Genomic DNA, 18,359 nt, shown 5'->3' with positions numbered 1-18,359 from the left:
ATATACGTGTGTGTGTGTTTTCGCATGTGGCGATACAGCAGTGTGTGTTGTGTACACACAGACACAGGAGTGCCCACACACACAAACGCATTTTTACATCTGTATTAGCTATCATCTGTATGTCCCTGTAATTCAGTGATCTTGGAAAACTCAAAACTAACTGATTATATGAGACTGCTCATTAAAAATATTTAAATATGTAATTTCATTTAAATATACTGTGAGATTTTAAAGCCAAATTTTGTTTAATTGGCACTGCTAAAATGAACTGAGGATATTAGGTGGTTGTAACTGAGAAGTAAATGATTTGTGAGCTACATTTTATCCTTCTTCAAGTTAATCTTCAAAATGTCCCGGAAATTCATTAAAAACATGGGAATGTCCACTCAGAAGTGCTGACTGAAAACTGGAAAACTGCTTCTTAGGAAACTAAACATGAGAGTTTCCATTTTTCATTAGAGCCACTGTTGGTACAAATACAATTTTGAACACTGTGTTCAATCAGGTTTTAAAAATAATCTCGTGAAGTGAATTTCTGAGTCTCACAAGGAACTGTGAATTGAGTGAAAGTCTCAAATGTCCATCTTCAGCTGACCCCACTTCACTTCCTGAGAGCACCACTGCTATGCTTCACTCCCTGTGACCACTTTTGGAGGGGTGGTAATTGTTTTCTGATCTATCCCCATATACATCTCTAAGATGACACTATATTGTGCAGACACGGGAGAACAAATCCTGGAAGTGGAACAGCTCAGTGTAGAATCCCACCCCAGCTAAATGGTCCTGGTGCAATTAATCAGTTTACAGGTCTTGAGCTAGTACAGGTGTACTCATTTCAGGGTTCACATGCAAAACTGATGAGAATTTATTTATGCAACCTAGCGGCTGTGCATAATTATGTACTAAATGTAATTTACATAGTACCAGTGTGTCTGATGCAAACATTAAGATGGAGAATGTCACTAAGGTAAAGCTGCAAGAGGGGGTAAAAAAAGGAAAACTATCATGTAGGATAACAAATACATCAATGTCATCTCTTTAATGCTTTATCTTACTGCAAAGAAATTGAGGATAAGTACTAAATATCCACCCCTGTATTGTATGGTAAACTTTTTTGAGAGTTCCCTTCTTAAATGACATTCAGTTCTGTCTTTCCACTTTTGAGAGACAACTATTAGACATCAGCATCTAGTTATACTGGCCAGTGTACAAACACATGCTAAAAATAGGCTTTCCCCATAGATAATCAGTCTAAGTAAACTGACAGTTCATGGAAAGACGATAATGCAAGAAGAATATACGCAATATCATCTTTGTGGGGTTGTTAGTTCAAGAACAGTGCTTCACCACTATGTTATGTTTGTTTGGGCAAGCATTTTTCTCTTATTTTGCAACCAAAACTATAAATGTTTTGGTCTGTTTGTTTTATATGTATCTACGAAGGCAGTGGGTGGAAATGAACTGGCTAAACTCATGATTTTCTTAGCATGATCTCGAGTAAAATCCAGTGTGGCTTTTTAAAAGTCTTTCTGAAATGCCATTAAAGCTTTACCTCATTCCTGAAGTATACGATCAGCTGGCATTGTCAAAACAGTATTAGCAATGCTGTCCCTGCAGCTGCAGGAGCAAGCACTAGCATTTGCATCTGATTTATGCACCTCACCACAGGCTGAAGTATCTAGAAAGACATGTATATTGTTTTGTGTTCAAAATCTAAGATGAAATTACATGTATGATGCTTTTCAGTTGCCTCAGCATTAGAACCTGAAAGACACCAATCTCTCATTTTTATAGTCTTTGCTTCTCTATTCCTAAACTCAGCTTCCCCTGGAGAGCCTCTGGGAGCAAGAAAAATTGGAAAGCTGCCCTGACTCTCTTTCTGCCCTGACACATGTGTTGGTATGCTTCAGAGCAGCCTAGAGGCAGCTTCGACAAATAACATCTGGCAGTTTGCCTCCAAGACTTGCATTTATTCTACTGAACTTCAGGCACACACACTGAGGCATCTTTGGTGGGAGCCCATCATTTCGTTTCCTCTCTAGGCAAGGAAGAAAGGCAGCCGCATCCAAAACGGGCATCCCTGAGGCACATGGGATTGGTTTTTCTTTATAAATTAATCTCATAAAAGAAGAGAGAAATGCAGTAATGATGTGAACTGTGGATCAAGTAGAAATGGAAGAGCAGCTCTGCCACTTCTTTTTGTAACTGAGGAAGTTTAGCCATTAACCCAGTGGCATCAGCAATTTTACACTAGATTGATGGGTGCCACGGGCTTTTACTGTACAGTGTCAAAGGGTTGTCCCTAGTCAAACCTTCAGAAAAGTCAGAAACAGTTTGTCTCCTTATGGTCTGAGATGAGACGGACCAGCCTTCTCCTTTGCTTCTGTGTGAACTTACTGTACTGAAGAGTTGCCTCATACTACTGCATGACAGTCCAATTCCTAATAAATCCCACCTGACTGAAATGAATTAGGTCTGGGAATATGCGTTCCAGATTATTAACCAGCACCTTTGCAAGTAACTTACCATCCACATTTATTAAAGATATTGGGTGATAATTTGTGCAGTGTTCTGGATCTCTCTCTGGTCTAAGAATTATGGTAATTAGAGCTCAGAGAGAGGATGTAACTCGTATGTTTCTCAGGGTGCAGAGAATAGCATATCATTACACTCCTTTTAGATTTGAGATGGATAACTCTATGGCTACTCCTATTTTTTAACCTTGGCCAGCTGGAAATGGATGGAGGCTCTGAGCAGGTCAGGAGACTTGCGCTCCATCTCCAGCTTTGGCAGCATGGGACAATGCACTGTTCGTTTTCACTTGGCCCCTCATTTCCAGTTGCAAATAAGAATAAAGATTAAATAAGAATAAAGATAAGTTTCAACTTCAGCAGGCACTTGCCCAAGAGGAAACACTAGTTTTGATAAATGGTATGGAATAAAAGGTACCTACATCTTCAGTGCATGGTGCCAGGTGAGAATCTGATGACAGTTCATAGGCCACTCCAGGAGGAAGGATCAGTAAGAGGTTCATACAAGTAACAGTGTTGGTGCTGTAGAGTGAACACTCTAGAAAGCCTTTTAGGACCTTCTTAAAGGATGCAGTAAAGGGCAGAAGATAATAAACCACCATCTGCATTTGGAGACATCAGAAACCAGGTCTTCAAATTCTAGGAGATAACGTAAAAAAGGTTATCCTCCCCCAGGAACTTATATATTAAATTAAATTCTGTAAATGTATTTTCACTTCCTAAAGTCCTCAGAAGTGCATCTGCAATGGTCCCAAGTAATCAGTCTGCCAGAACCACCCAAACTGAAGGGCCTGCCACTAACACTTACATTTCAAATTTTTGAAGAGACTTTAGCCATGCCTTTCACCTGAGTTACACTGATCCTGCAATGTTATCTGAAGATCTCTGGCTGCTGGAACATGATGTCTTCATACTTCTTTCCTGGTAGAGAAGGTAATCTGCACTGCCACATCTTTATTTCTATGTGCACTTATGCAGATAACACAAAGGACTGTGATAACACTACCACCAACTCTTTTCTTCACCCCTCTGTAAAACTTCTTGGCTTATTTCATAGCTAGTCATTAAACAGTGCAATAATTTCCATGGTGCTATTTTGGGGGATGAAAAAAAAAATCAACATTTCCCTTCAACAACATATTCCTGCTTGACTTTCATCAAAGAGTTAAACAGCCAAGGGCTTTTAGCATCTCATTTCACTTACACACACAGGCCATTATAACCTGCATAAACAAGGATGACAAGTTGAGATTAATGAAGGTCCCAAAGTGACAGAACAATTTAATTGTCAGAAATCATAGGAGGTGAACTTTGCCAGTGTATTTATATAAGACTGCCATAGTCTAAAAACTTCCCTAATTGATTATGACCAATAAGTAATAACACTGGAAGCAGTTTTTTGGTATACAAATAAGAAATGACCCAAAACAGTTAACAGTGGTAGTAAGATGCGTACTGTAAGAATATTAGATTGATAAAATAAATGACCAATAACACTCTGCAAATAATTGTAGTGTTTGCACCTAAAAGTAGAGCAGAGAAAACTGCAGCTCTGACAAAAGTCAAATAAAATGGGCTGGCTTTAGAAAAACCACTCACAACAATCAGGCAGGAAGCTTTACAGTGATATGACTACATCAGAGGCAAGCAGGATTCATGTGCAAGTGCAACAGCCTTTGCTCTTCTCTGGCTCCTGCATTACTTTAAGAAACTTTAAAACCTATTTTTTTTAAAGAATCTTGAAATTGTTGTGCCTTTTTGTTTAGGAGGAATAAACCCAGTGCTGTGTAAGCACACACGTACACACACACATCTCCGATACTAATTAAGAGAGGCAAGCCATACAAAATCTCACTTCAAACCTTCCAAAGGATCACCTCGCAATTCAAAGCTCAAAATTACAACACACAACTCTTTATGGTTTTGAATTCCACATGCTCATTTAGGTGTTCCCTAAATATACTTCTGCCTTTGGAGCTCACCACCTCAACTGGAAGCCTGTTCAACCTGTTCCCTTGCTTTCTATGATCATATCTCCTTATATTTCACTTCCACTGTCTTACATTCCACTTATATCTTCCAGTCAGGCTTCTCCAATGATCCCAAGCAAATCAGCAAACTAATTTGAATGATAACTCTTAGAGAGCTGGAATAACCTCTTTCATGTTTTTTTCCTTCTTTTCCAGAAAGTAAGTAACTAACTATGCTGGTAGTATTCCCCCTTCTAAATATAAAAAATATCTCTTCATTCCAGTAATATTTTATTTAAATGGCTGCTAGGGATGGCTGTATAATTGATCCTGCCTTTGAGCAGGGGAATGGAATATATGGACTACGGAGTTTCCTTCCAGTCTTACATTTCAATGATTTTCTAATGATAAAGGAAAAAGCCAGCACTTAATGCATTTCACTCATATCACCTTGTAACTGTCCCTCCACATGACTAAATCAGGCTCATTGCACCATCTTGTCCTCTTAGTTACAACAGCACGTGTCAGCTTAGCTATTCCAAACTTCTTTCAATGCACAAACCAAACAGAATAGTGTAGACCAAGCTCTGCCTCAATATACATGAGCTGTTCCCATTAGATCAAAGGGAAAGGTAAATATAGCTGAGGCAGAAATTGTCTCCATATGTCATAGGCAGCCTAACTGGTGTTTTATAAAATGATACTTACTGTCACCAGCAATCTGTGAAAACACTTCCCAGTTTCCACAGGATCTTCTGCTTGCCATTCTTTTCAAATGCTTAGAAAAAAGTTGGACTTTTTTTCACAGGAATTTTTGCAAGCAGAAAGTCTACACTTACTTTTCAACAAGAGCTCGAAAATCTCAGTCCCAAATGTATTATATGCTTTTGGAGTTCAGAAAGAAAGTTCCCACATTTCAATTTAGATTAGTTAGACACATCTTGATAAAAGCTGAAGTCTGACCAACCTTCCTTAGTGCTGCTTTGAGCAGGGCATACACAGAATTAAGTGCAAACTTTCCTCTCAAGTTTAGCTTCTCTTTGATGAATACATTATCTGCAGGATTTTTAACAGAGATTTTTTTTGTTTTTGAAAATTGCCAGACAAATACTTTGTATAAACCTCTTTCAGACAGTAGATAACTTCTAGCTGCTGCTTGGTTGATGGATTTTGAGAAGTGAATATTTGAAATTCATATCTTGGCTGGTCCCTAATGTATTTTAATTCTTTGATCAGATAAATGTAATTGCTTCAAAAAAAAGTATGTGTCTTGAAGGACTAAGAAAATGAATTCAAAATGTGCTTTCACAACCAGTTAAGGTTATTTACAGAGAAGCGGGCTTCTACAACCTTTTCCCCCTAAAATTGGTCGTGTGTTTATTTACAGAATGGGAAGGAAAAGGAGCACAAATCTAATGCCAAAGGGTTAACAAAAAGTAGTGGTTTTGGGGGAGGCTCAGGTCACACTCCTCTTGAGCCAATGTATGCTTTCAAGACTTTTATCGTCCTTAAAATCCTCACTGATAACAAAACCAGAGCTCCTTAACCTTCTTATGTCACCTCCCATTGGAAGGTTGGGAGCACAGCTCATAGCGGGGTTGGGAAGGACGAGCTACAAACAACATGGTTTGGCTCCAGCACTTTTACTTGATAAGTCCAAAACAGTCCACTTTGACAGGCCCTTTATATGCAAGCTTGAAAAATAACCTATTTAGCATTCCCCAGCCCCAGCACATGATTTCACTGGGAAACTATGCAAAAGATACTTTGGAAATAAATATGCACAAGAAATTACAACTCTGTCTGAATGACCCCCTACCTTGGAATGTCTAGAACTGTGAGAATTATAAGGTCAGGAAATATGTACAGGCCTAGTGCCTCAAAAAGTTACTATTCCTTATTAGGAATCTGCACAGACATGGAAGCAGGAGTTGTATAAACTAAAAGGAAGATTTTTTCCTGTCGCTTACATGCCTAGTCCTTGACCTATCCCATTTATAGTTTCCTTTAAGATACTATGCATTGCAAGTTCATTTGTTTCCTAGCAGTCCTCCAGCAGTGATCGTCAGATCCAGCCAATACTGCAGACAGAGCGGGGCTATGTAAGCAGAAGCTAGAGATTTATATGCCTGTAAAATCACAGGTATTCATTTGTATCACTGCTAACAATTTTGAGCTCTGACTCTACAATTTCCAGGTAAAAGGTATCCTTACTCTCTGACTGAAAATCTTAAATGCAGACATATAGAACTGTTTAGTCTGCTTTACTATAAATAGGAGGTAATATGTTATTTCAAACAAAAAGCATACCATAAACTACACACTTAATTTTGACAGCTTGTGCTTTCCTATATATGGCATGGTCCTGCTGTGCTTTCATGGATCAAACTCCCATTGACTTCAGCTGTTTCTCCTACCAGTGTGACGCTAAATATTGCCTTTTGTTATATTTTACACCTTTGGGGTTTTTTATTAATCCTTTTCTCTGCATTAAAGTACTGTATTCTGCAGTATCCAACTGTAGACTTGCACAGGCAGCACAAAAGCCTCTTAAGAGCTGAAAAGTGCTTGCAAGAAGAAATTCTCTACATTTCCTTTCCTTTAGACAATCAATTCTCAAAATTAAGGAGAATACCTCTGCTGCAGATCACCCTCAAAAACTGCAGGAGGAAAATAACTGCTTTTACACTGTAGATAACCTTTCAGCGAACATTCTCCTCCGTATCCCCCCAGCTTGCAGTTAAATTGCATGGTGTGTTTATTCTTCTAGTGAACAGGCCCATTATATGACTTAAAAGTGTTAGCGTACACAGCACTGACATGTCCATTACATCCATACACACTGATACGCAGATTACAGAGAAGTTCAGGTTACCCAATTAAGAATTTGAGCTGCATTTTAGAAACCAAGAAGCAGGAGGGAGCTCTGGTTGGAGTATTTCAGTTTACATGCTGATAAAGACACCATCTGTTTGCAGAATATTGGTCTACCAGGTCCAAACAGCAGCAATCAGAAGGGGAGTGGACTGAAGAGAAAGCCCAGATATAAATCCATAATACTGGGTCTTAGCTTAGCCTCTGAGAATTGAAAAAATGAGACTGAAGAGGAGATGTGGCTCATCCTCCTGCCAGTCTGGAAGTGAGGTCTTGAGGATGTCTGCAGGTAAAACCCACTGCACAGATCTTGGTCATGCCTAGGACAGCCTGCCTTGCCCCTGCATCCCATAACTGGTTTACATCCTGCCTCCTTGCTTGCATCAGGACTCACATTTAGGCCAAATAGTCCATGTAGCCATTGACACAAATATAAAGTTAAAATAAAAACCAACCAACACTGCTATACCAGGAATATGGGCTGGTCAGCACTTACTTCCTCAGTGCTTCATAGCTGTGGAGTTAGGGAGATTTTGCCACATGAACCTTTCTGATTTGAGCCTACCGTTAGCTATCAGAGATTGACAGCTTTAATGAAAAGAAACTAGAAATAGTGTAAGAGGTTTTCTGAGCCTGTAGTTAAGCTGAAAACCTGATTATTGTGACTGCCAAAGGTTTCCAGTGACTTAGAACTGGAAGACTGAAAAAATCTCATGGAGGGGGTATAAGGCTCTTGCAAGGGACTCTAGCCACACTTATCAATGCTGTGGGTTGGCAATATCATTCTGCATGTATACAAATAACCCACATGCTGTGGGACAGCAGTGCACCTTTCTCAATGCTTTGAGACTTCCCCTTTTTTTTCTGGTAAGGTCCATGCCATCAATCATTTCAGGTTACCAGGAGATTTTCCACTGACTTCAATGGGAACAGAATCGAACCTTAAGCAGCTGTCAGAGGAGGACACTGATAGAAGCAGCTCTAGCCGCTTCCATTTTATTTAAAGATGTTGTTACGTGCTTTGACAGTTCAGCCCTGCACATTTAAACATTCGGTTACTGTGGCTTTAGTGAAAGTGATTCTCTCTAGCAATACAAATCTCTGGTTACCAAACATTTACGTTATGCTCTCAAAAAGATAATCTAACAACATCCAGAGTTTTCTGTTTCCAAATAAAATGAATTCACGATATTCCCTTGTGTTATTGTTACAGACTGTACAGCTAAATTTAACTCCTTTATCTCATGCTGATCTTTCAAATAAAGTTCATTATTATATCAGGTATGTTCACGGTTAGCCATGATTGTTTAATATTAAACACCCTTTGCCAATAAAGCTCCATATATAATTGACTGTTACAATCTTGGTTACGGCTGCTCCAATAATAAAACCTATAATTAAAATCACATTCAGATTTCCTAGATAACTGCTTTGGCCTCGCTCATGCACAAAGTAGTACCTTGTAATTGTCCTGAAGACCAGAGCAGGGCCATTTCTCCAAGAAATCCCCCGATCAGTGGGAGACAGCAGAAGATGTTCCTCTATTTCAATTGCTGTCTCCTTTAGGAAGAAGGAGGCTGAAATTTCAGCACTTTCAGGCATATTTCTAGCTGGCCAAATCCTTCAGAGGTCCAGATGAACTTCTGCACAGTGAAACTTAGAGCTGAAAAAACAATTAACTATTAAACCTGTTTATCTTTCTATGGTGTTTTAATAACAATAGCTCTCCTAGTATCTTTCCTAATACCGATATAGCTAAGCTTCATATATTTGAACTGTGAAACTTGCCCTATTCCCTCTGATATTCTTCTCATCCTCTTCTTTCCCACCTAGCCCTAGCTTGAAAAAAATTTAGGAACATCTGCTCATACGTATTTGAGTTTGGAGTAGATGATGGTATTATTTTCCTGAGATAAAAGTAATACAGTCTTTGCTGTGACTCTATCAAAATGCCTACTAAAGAGATCACCTTCCTTGAACACAGTGTGCTACAGTGAAGCCTTAAAATGCCATTACTAAGAGTGTTGAGATTAGATACTCAAAATTGCAGTGGTCGAAAAGAAGCAAATAAGTGAATGTAGAAGTTAACTTTGTGGCATGGTTTGTTTTTTTTTTCCAATCACACAAGCAGCAAATGACAGCCTAAACGGCAGATCATCTTAACAGGATAAAGCAGAAAGACATGTTTCCTTACCCATCAAAACATAGGTAACTCCTAAATAACTGCTGCCCAGAGGCAGGAAAGCATGGCTGATACTTCAACAGAAATCTGGACCTGTTGTCCCCCAAGCCTGTAATCATATAATCCTGTATGCCAAGGCACACACTTCATCCCTGGAATGGAAACAAGTTTATTCTTTTCTGAATTATGTTTGTTCTCACAGCTGATAAAGGTGCAACTCTGTATTACTGTTTCCTATGAAGTAGGTTACAATATCTGTTTACTTTTAAGGAACTGTATAAGTATATATTAACAATAGCTAAAACTATTACCATGTAGAAGAGAGTAACAATCCCACTCTGAGCAGCCAGTCTGCCTTTTGGCAGATCGGGTGGAGATCTGTAAGTAGTAACATAGGTAGCATTGACCCAGCTCTGGATCTACCACCATCTCATCAAAACCATCGTAGTTATACTCTCCACAAAACCAAATTCAACTTAACCATAAACAGCATAAAGAAATCATGCACAGTGTTCTGCCCCATTTATCTTCCCCCCTTGCAAATATTAAGTTTAAAGAATTCAGAACATGATACTAACAAGAACAGGCAACTATCACAGCACAAACTAAGGAGTTCTTCACTGGTAGTCTAACCTTACAGTAAGCCATTCCAAGCAAACAGTACAGAACCAGATGTCTGGAGTGGGGTCTTTTCCTGACCCAGTTGTCCTACTGGAGCATCGTCCAGCCTTCTTAATATTAACATTACAAAGTAATAGCAGTTCAACTTTTCTTTCTTTCTTCAAATAAAGCAAGCACACAGGGAAACTAAACACATTACATGTTTAAAGGGATAGAAATAATTAAATGAGAAAAGGGAATTAATAAAGTTTCTACCAGAAGACTAGCTCACTGTCCCAGAACTTCAGCCACAGGTCAAAATTTCAGCCAGTGGCCACGAGTGTTATTCCAGGCACTTCAACCACACCACCCTAGTTCATACGCTCCAAAGAACTCAACCCTTGCACATGAGCATACAATTATGGCTAGGCAGTCTTTACCACTGGAGGGTTTTTCTTCATTGCTGGCTCATCCTAAAATATTCCAGGGAAAGATCAGTGGCATCTGACATGTCCTCTTTTCTCCTTTTTACCCAGTGTCAGTCCCACTGCTGCTGACTGAAGCTTTCTTCTTTACTGCCCATTCACCTAGTTAGCCCCTGCCTTGCAGGGTGGACTGGGGAAGCTGTGTCAGTAGTACACAGCTGAAATCAGATGTTGCCAGTTTTTGAGCAGTCTCCTAACTTATCTGACTGGCTCCACACTGGGAGCAGTGATTTAGGAAAGCCCTGCTGATACGCAGAGCTCTTCTGCAATCATGCCCTTATGTTCATCTATTCCATTCAAGTGAGTGAACACTACTGTGAAAAACTTTGCTTCCAAGCTTCCTTGAATTTTAAATTTACACCCAAACTCTGCATTGAGGAAACTGGTGGTTGTTTCCATACAGAAATAAACCCAATTTGTTTTTATGAGGGTAATGTACCAGGCTATGCACTCTAGAGTGAAAATGAATTTTGGGTAACAATAAACTACAGAGTACTGATCTACAGAGGACCAGGAAAGCCATCCTTCCCCTTGGTACATTAGTTATGCAGGACAGCATTTGGTTTAATTGCACCCTTCTCACTGCATCATTATAAAGTGCTTTACAAAACAGCTCTGCTATCATGTCAGGTTCAGTGTTTCTGTTGTCATATAATATTTTCTGAATGCATACAAGGAAAGGCATCTATTAGACGCAGGACATCAAAAGGAAAACAAGTTCCATACCTGGTCACTCAGGTTTCCCACACATGTCTGCAATGAGATTTTAACTTCATCTAGTCAGCTCTCAGAATCTGACAAAGCATCTTTATTCAGTGGCAGGCCTGAGCCTCTTACTTGTCATAATAACTGACCCACTTCTCCCCTCCATCAAAGAAGAGAACACACATGATGTATATTTTAATGTAATACAGGGCTCCCCTCATTGCATCTCGTTCATTCGACAGCTTCTATCTGGCACCAAAGCCTGATTAAATATTAACATGGAGTGGGTCCTATTATTTCCTGACTTCCAAGAATCCATTGGTAAATTGAGATCTAGCTGCTAAAAATTTCTGACACAACATAATTTGTATTGAACCCCCTTTCCATGCCAGAGTGCCAGTGTTAATAAATCAGGCTGTTCACATTGAATAAATCTATTTAAATACTTATAAAATATTAAAGATGCATTTGGGAAAAGCCTCTAAGGTGATTGTTGCACCCATGCACCTCACAGTAACTAATTTATTAAAGAGTTTGCAAACCTGGGAAGGAAGGGAAAAGAAAAATGGTTTCATAAACCAAGAGCAGAAGCCAATTTTTCAGCTCAGATGATGAAAGGAAGCATGCATTTCTAATCAAAAAGACAGATACGCCTTTTCTCTCCCACCATTCCCTCAACAGCAAAGTGCCTTTTCATCATCAACAACACTCCATTCCTAATGTCTGCTGAGGCCTTTCTGCACCTTCTCCATACACTAGTAATGTACACACAGCATCCCTTTGAAACAAGAGCCCATTAGCTGTGGCAGACTACCTTTTCACATGAAGTCCTTCCGTTGGTAGTCATCAGCAGAGTGCTAAATCATCCCAACTGGGCATGCTTACAGCATGGCAGTGGGATAAACAGATATTTAGAGCTGCAGAATGAGAACTGCTTTTCTACCTTTCCTGAAGGTTGTTGGTTTGGTTGATTTTTTGTATTTCTTTTTTTTTTTTTTAAGGAAAGGTCATAAACTACAAAGGAACATCCAGCTCCCCTCTCACCCCCTTCCCTCCTCCCTTAAATACAGATTCTTTAACAAATCCACTTTTGCTTACACGCAGGTCATCTGTAATTTTAGACCTTCAACCACCAGCCAGTCCCCTTTAAAGATTACATAGTAAATGCGACCATAAATTTGTCCCACAATAAGAAACGAGTTTGAGCATGCCCTGCAAGAGGGATTTATGTGATTGTTTTCCTTCCAGTGGGCATGGTGAAGGGATATAGAAACTGTCAGCGAGAGCAGCAAGCGGGGTGATACTTCACAATAGCTACCTGAGTAATGCAAGAGAGATTAAGCCTAAATTGAGGACTGCCATTTCAGAGGACAATTAATTTTCAGGCTGTCGTAAAAGCTCTGTTGACATTTCTCAGCCGAGGTTTTGCTTCTCAGTAAGAGTTTAAAGAGCTTTGTTCAGCACCACAGGCAGTGGTGCTGCTGCCATTCTTTCAGCTAAGTCTAGGGGGGGTTCCCCCTAGAAGAGCTTATTTCTCTGATGTGCAAGAAAGCTTCTGTATATTTTATTAATGCTAGCTTGTAGATCTTCACCTGAGCCCATCTCAGACTCAGACTCTCGACAGCTGTTTTTCCATAAACCCTCGATTTGGTATCCTAATGCAGTTGGGCGGACCAAAAGTGAAGCAACCAAACTATAAGCAGCTGCCTCTGACCACATTTGGACGAAGGTCTGTCTGTGAGACCCCTTTGATAGTCCCTTTTTTTTTTAACCCCAGCAAGCACCTAGGAGTGCAGTGGACTATAACTATGAATGGGAAATCTGTTGATCTCTGACTATGCCATACATGGGTAAAATGCTTTTCTGAACGCTCAGGTCATCCTTCAAGTCAGTGACTGGTTTTACCTCAAGAGACGACAGATGATGGTTCCAGGTCCACAAGGAGAAATCCTGGCCCCTGCTTGACAATAATGCCAGAATTGCCTGGTGTTTTAGTGATAATAATATCCCATTCGAGCTCATTACGACAACCGACTGACATTCCCTAAAACTATTTGGCCAGTGTGGCCTGGGGCATGTTATTCTATGAGGATGCCTAAAAGGAGGTGCCCAAGTGAGCAACTGGGCAGCTTAGAGAGCCCAGAGACAAGAAATGAGTGAGCTAAACTTTGGAAAAGATTTTCTGCTACAGTGAGGGCACTATGAAATTCCAGATCATGGTACCTGGCTGCAAGCATCCCCATTGGAAGTGGCTGGCCTTGCCACTGAGTCCAATTTATTACCAGTGACAAATTGCTTGTCTAGAGGCAGCTGTGTTGTGCAAATACACAAATGTTTGTGTACAGAGACCGAAGGACGAAAGGGTTAATTATCCAACAAACTCAGGCAGAAGAGGAAAAAAAGTTTCAAGCTCAGGGAGGTTATCATTGCCTTTTGTGCAGGCTGGTTTTAATCACTTTCTTGTACCTCTCCCTGACTTCATTTATCAAGCCTTCACATAAAAGTTGCAAAGTGAGGTTATTCAGCGGATACCTCCATTCATCTCGGATGATTGACCAGGGTGGTTTGCAGTACAAGCCAACCTGGGTGATGGCATTCCTCTTGTTTTCATTGCACAGCCTGCTTTCATTTTATGCTGTAATTGTGTTTTCACAAAACCATAACCAAGCAGGCTGCAGATCCCAGGTTCCAGATTTATTTACAAACACCCCTGACCAGCCCCCTCCGCCTTCTCCTGTTATCTGCTTTATGCTGCTTTGAGTCTTACCGCCAGGAGTCTGGGGTGGATTAGCACAAGATAGGAACTAGATCCAATCTAACCAAGGGGACCTAATCAACCCATGCTTCCACCCCCGCTCCTCCTCCCCAGCATAAATCCAAGTCCTGCTTCCACACAAACATTTCATGGGAACTGATACCTGATATTAAATAGGTCTTTGCAGGAGTGGTGTTGATCGCAGGCAGGTAACAGAAGTGATGGTCTTGTTTGACAGAAAGAGATCAGCTGCTCCACCAGGCGATTCAGGAGATAGAAGTGAAGAGGCCATGTCTCAAGAGAGCTGAAGGACCTGAGGATCATCATTTGTGCACCTCCACTAGACAGGCCATTAAAGGTGAGCGAGGCAAGTTATACTTACTCTTAGTACTCAAGGTGAGTATATATGGGCAAAGAGCAAGCAGACACTATTTGTCTAACCATCTTTGTATTAATGCAAATAAGACCAAAGTGAAATTTCATCCACTGTTAAGACTTCAGAGCCAATCACAGAGCAAAATGTGACAAAAACCTTCTTCCTGTCCTTTGTGGAAGTAAACCCACCAGAATCTGGATCCCACTGATTACTAAACAGCTGATTCACACATAATGCAAAGGGGTGTGTGTGTGTGTGTGTGTGTGTGTGCTGCTTCAGCTGGGGCAAATCAGCATAGGGATGGCTCTGAGTCAGTTCACATCACCCCATTTCAAATCTTGAAACACAATTTTCAACGTACTTCCTTTGGGAAAAGTGAGAAAAGCCCAGCCAGTGATTACAGAGTTCCTGTTGGCGCTGTTCATCTGCAGTTGCTTTCTAGGTAAAAAGCCTTTCAGATAAAAGTAGCATTTCCATCCAAACAACCTTGACCAGTTTGGGTGGGGAAGAGGAAGGGTGAAGGGACAGAAGAGCCGACCAAGTCTTTATTCTATTTAAAGCATTCCAATAAGATTTCAACCACAGAATATGGCAACAGAACTGATCACAGGGGAAAATGCAATTAAAATACCTTCCTGCATTCTGCAGCCACAAAATCGTTGGCAAATCACTGTAATCTGGCTTTGCTGAAGTGGAGGGCATGAGTCAATGCACCAGGAAAGAGTTTCAGCTAAGTACTTTTCAAGTTAATAACCTTGCTCAGGGACAGTTCAGAGTCTTTTATACCTTCCCTCGTAGAAACTGGGATCCACAAGTGACTTTTCTTACTGTCCTTTGCTTTCAATGCAGTGCTGAAACCTTGAAGAGACTCAGTTCAGTGACTGTGTATGCCAGTTCAGGTGCAGCAGACAGAAAAATTGAAGCTTCAGGTTGATATATTCTGTCACCATTTTTTTTACCTTTAGGTTTTGTTTCTGTCTATTAATAGGAGACTGGTTTTGTAGATTACAAATTAACTTTGAGCAAGAACAGCCAGCAAATCCATCCGGCCTGAAGCAAGAAGAGCCTTCAGCTGGGTGTTTGTAGGCTTTCTTTGTAGGCTTCCTGAACATGTAAAGGGAGTTCATTAGTGGTGGTTTGTATATCACTGCTGCTATCTTGTTGATAGCATGCTTGTCTCCGATCTTCTTTGTCTGAGTCCAATTCAAACTGGAATTCAGACCAAAGTAATAACCAGAGAGGGATCCTCATTCATTTTTTTTATCTCCTTCCAAACTCCTTGCTTTCAAAGGTAGTTCTTAGATTGCACCTTTGACAAAAAAGTCTTCCACTATTGCTTGTGCCTGGACCGAGATTAGTGTTCCCAAGAGTACTTATTTGTGTGTGTACGTGTACACTGAAGTTGAATATTAAGATTAAAAGGAGTTCTTGGTTCTTTCTCATCAAAGACCTGAACACTCCCTGACCCCTCAGCGACCTTTTAGGTGATGCTGTGGGGAGTCAAAAAATCTTCAAAAAGGCAAATGCTCAATACCATGAATGTTACTAGATGCTGAGAAAGCCTTTGATCGGGTGGAGTGGAATTATTTGATAATAGTCTTAATACAACACTGAATTGGAATCACTTTTGGAGCTAGACTTCTTTCTCTACGTGACCTATAGCAGATGTCAGGATTAATGTAGACAAATGAAAAGTTTTTTTCTTTTCTGGGAATAACACAGGCATTTTATCATAAAGCTAATGAACAGGGTTTTAGCAGGAAGATTACTAAGGTTACCATCCCGCTGAGATGATCATACAGATATTACAGATGTAAATTGGAACGTTACCTTCCTGAAGAGATGAGAAAAAGGTTTTGCTGTGCAGTGCTTGAGACAATAAACTTTGGGGCAGAACAGTAATGGAGAAATGAATGCATCAAATTAAAACTTGGCAAGAGAGAAAAAAAATAAAACCCAAAACCCTTGGGTTTTTCCCCCTTAAATTTTTAAAAGACACCATCTCCAGATGTACGGAAATGAATCATTAGAGAGTAAACCTGGCATTATCCCTGTATTGAATCTGAGGAATGAAGCAGGATTCATTCAGGGCTGCTTTTTCCTTGAGGATGGCAAAGATTAGCTGATTTATGTGAGAAATTTTAAGAGATTTTTTTTTTCCCCTAAGATTTTACAGATTCCCTTGTTTCGGGATACAAATCAGGTTTTGTGGCCGCCTCCTTTGCTTTTCCTTTTTCCAGTAAGTGTCACTGTAAATCAAAACTTCCAAGAGATTTTTCAAAAATTCATAAGTCTTACTGTCAGTTCATCATTATAATCAGTGTAACCTTTTTGTTGCTTGTTTCAGTGCACAAGCCTATCTTATACCTCCTGAAACCCACAAGGGAAAAGAAAAGCCCTGTTTGAAATTTACCCTGTGATGTAATATCTCTTTGTTTGTACTCCAAAATTTTATAGGCCTCCTTTGCTATTGTGCCTTATTGAAAACTCATGACTTATTTGCTGTTCATTATTATCTTTTCAATATTTCTGCTTCTTAAAATTCCTTATCCTCTTCAGCATTTGTTTCAAATGATTTTTTTCTGCAAAGGTACACACTTGCATTTTTGAAGGGGAATGGCGCAGTGCTATTACCTACCCATTTTTCTAATTCTCTTAATCTCCATTGTGAGCTGTGTGCTGTCCAAGAGAGCTGTTTGCAAAGTATATTAGTTAAGAGTCTGCAGAGCTCAAATGTCTGGCATGCATGGACAATGCAAACAGGTTTAAAGGCAGGAGAAGGTAGGCTTGAACTTCTGTTTACTTGTCTAACAGTCAAAATTAATAAACAAATAAGGAAGGCAGTTCATCCTAAACACATATGAAACTCTGCTGAAGTCAATCCTAAAACAGTGCTGCTGTATTTTTAATGCACTTGCAAAGTTTCATCTGCAAATTTCATTAATATACTCCTGTAGATCCAGGATGGCTTCTCCTCAGGAGTCTCTACTTTCTGCATCATAAAGTTGTCTTCACTATAATTTAGGAACCTCTGCGATGATGCATGTTCAGCTGTATTTGTTACTCAACAGATGTCTGGGTAGTTAAATTCCTCCATGAGCCTTTATCAGTACTTCTATTCTGGGATTCCCAACTGGTTCAAGATGTACTTCTCCTAGACAGCAGCAGTACCACTGCTCAGAGATCAATATGAACAGCTCAGGTCACCCTTCTTCAGCATGGATCTAGAGTGGCTGGTTACCCTGACCACCACCAGTCCCAGTGCTCAAGATGACCATGTAAGCCTGGAGTCAACATCTCGTTGGTTCCTGCTCAAAAAGGACCTGGTTATAGGGGCAGCTGGGGATAGGTCCCACATTCATAATTCTCAAGACCATCTGCTGCAGTAACTGTCACTGCTCTTCCTGTGGGGCTGCTGCCTGGGCTTGCTGCTCCTCCATAAATTTCCACAACACCTGCTGCTCTCACTATTCCTTCATATATTACATGTACAACAGAAGCTTGAAAACACGCACTGCTCACACTTCATTTAAACAGCCACCTTTCCGACATAATGCGTTGATTCCAGAGCCGCCCCTTTGAGCAGTTTGGTTTCAATAAAACAGGCATGATAACAAGCTAACAATGCTGAGGGTGAAACATCTCTTCAGACCTACCCCAGGTTCTTCAGCTGTCTCAGCTGCTCTTCCCTTTCCCTAGGTCATCTCTTGTCTTGGAGAACCACTTGTGCCTGCCTTAGTTTCAAGGACTCAGCAGGATATATTTAACCTTCTGCCAGAAGGATCAACACCCAATTGCAGTGTGGGCAAGTTTTAGGCAAATGATGCCAGCCTGGTCTATTCCCTTAGGCTACTTCTTTGCATTACATACTATGGAGCTTT

The 18,359-nt window shown here is 40.2% G+C and overlaps 2 long non-coding RNA genes across 2 annotated transcripts in view; both read right to left on the bottom strand.

Annotated features, from left to right (window-relative positions):
- The window catches only part of LOC134159931 (uncharacterized), a 38,417-nt gene extending 26,786 nt beyond the window's left edge, over positions 1-11,631 (bottom strand). Inside the window, exon 1 of the long non-coding RNA XR_009963367.1 lies at positions 11,369-11,631. This is a non-coding gene — a long non-coding RNA (uncharacterized LOC134159931). The remainder of the gene's footprint in view (positions 1-11,368) is intronic.
- Positions 1-18,359, bottom strand: part of LOC134159920 (uncharacterized) — a 277,126-nt gene that overhangs the window by 45,508 nt on the left and 213,259 nt on the right. The gene's annotated exons all lie outside the window — the stretch shown is intronic.

This window comes from Pezoporus occidentalis, unplaced genomic scaffold (assembly GCF_034315485.1).
Source record: "Pezoporus occidentalis ecotype Australia unplaced genomic scaffold, CSIRO_AGI_Poc_V1 ctg10, whole genome shotgun sequence".
NCBI classification, from domain to species: domain Eukaryota; kingdom Metazoa; phylum Chordata; class Aves; order Psittaciformes; family Psittacidae; genus Pezoporus; species Pezoporus occidentalis.
The sequence above is the reverse complement of the archived record's forward strand: the minus strand, read 5'-3'. Positions and strand labels throughout refer to the sequence as shown.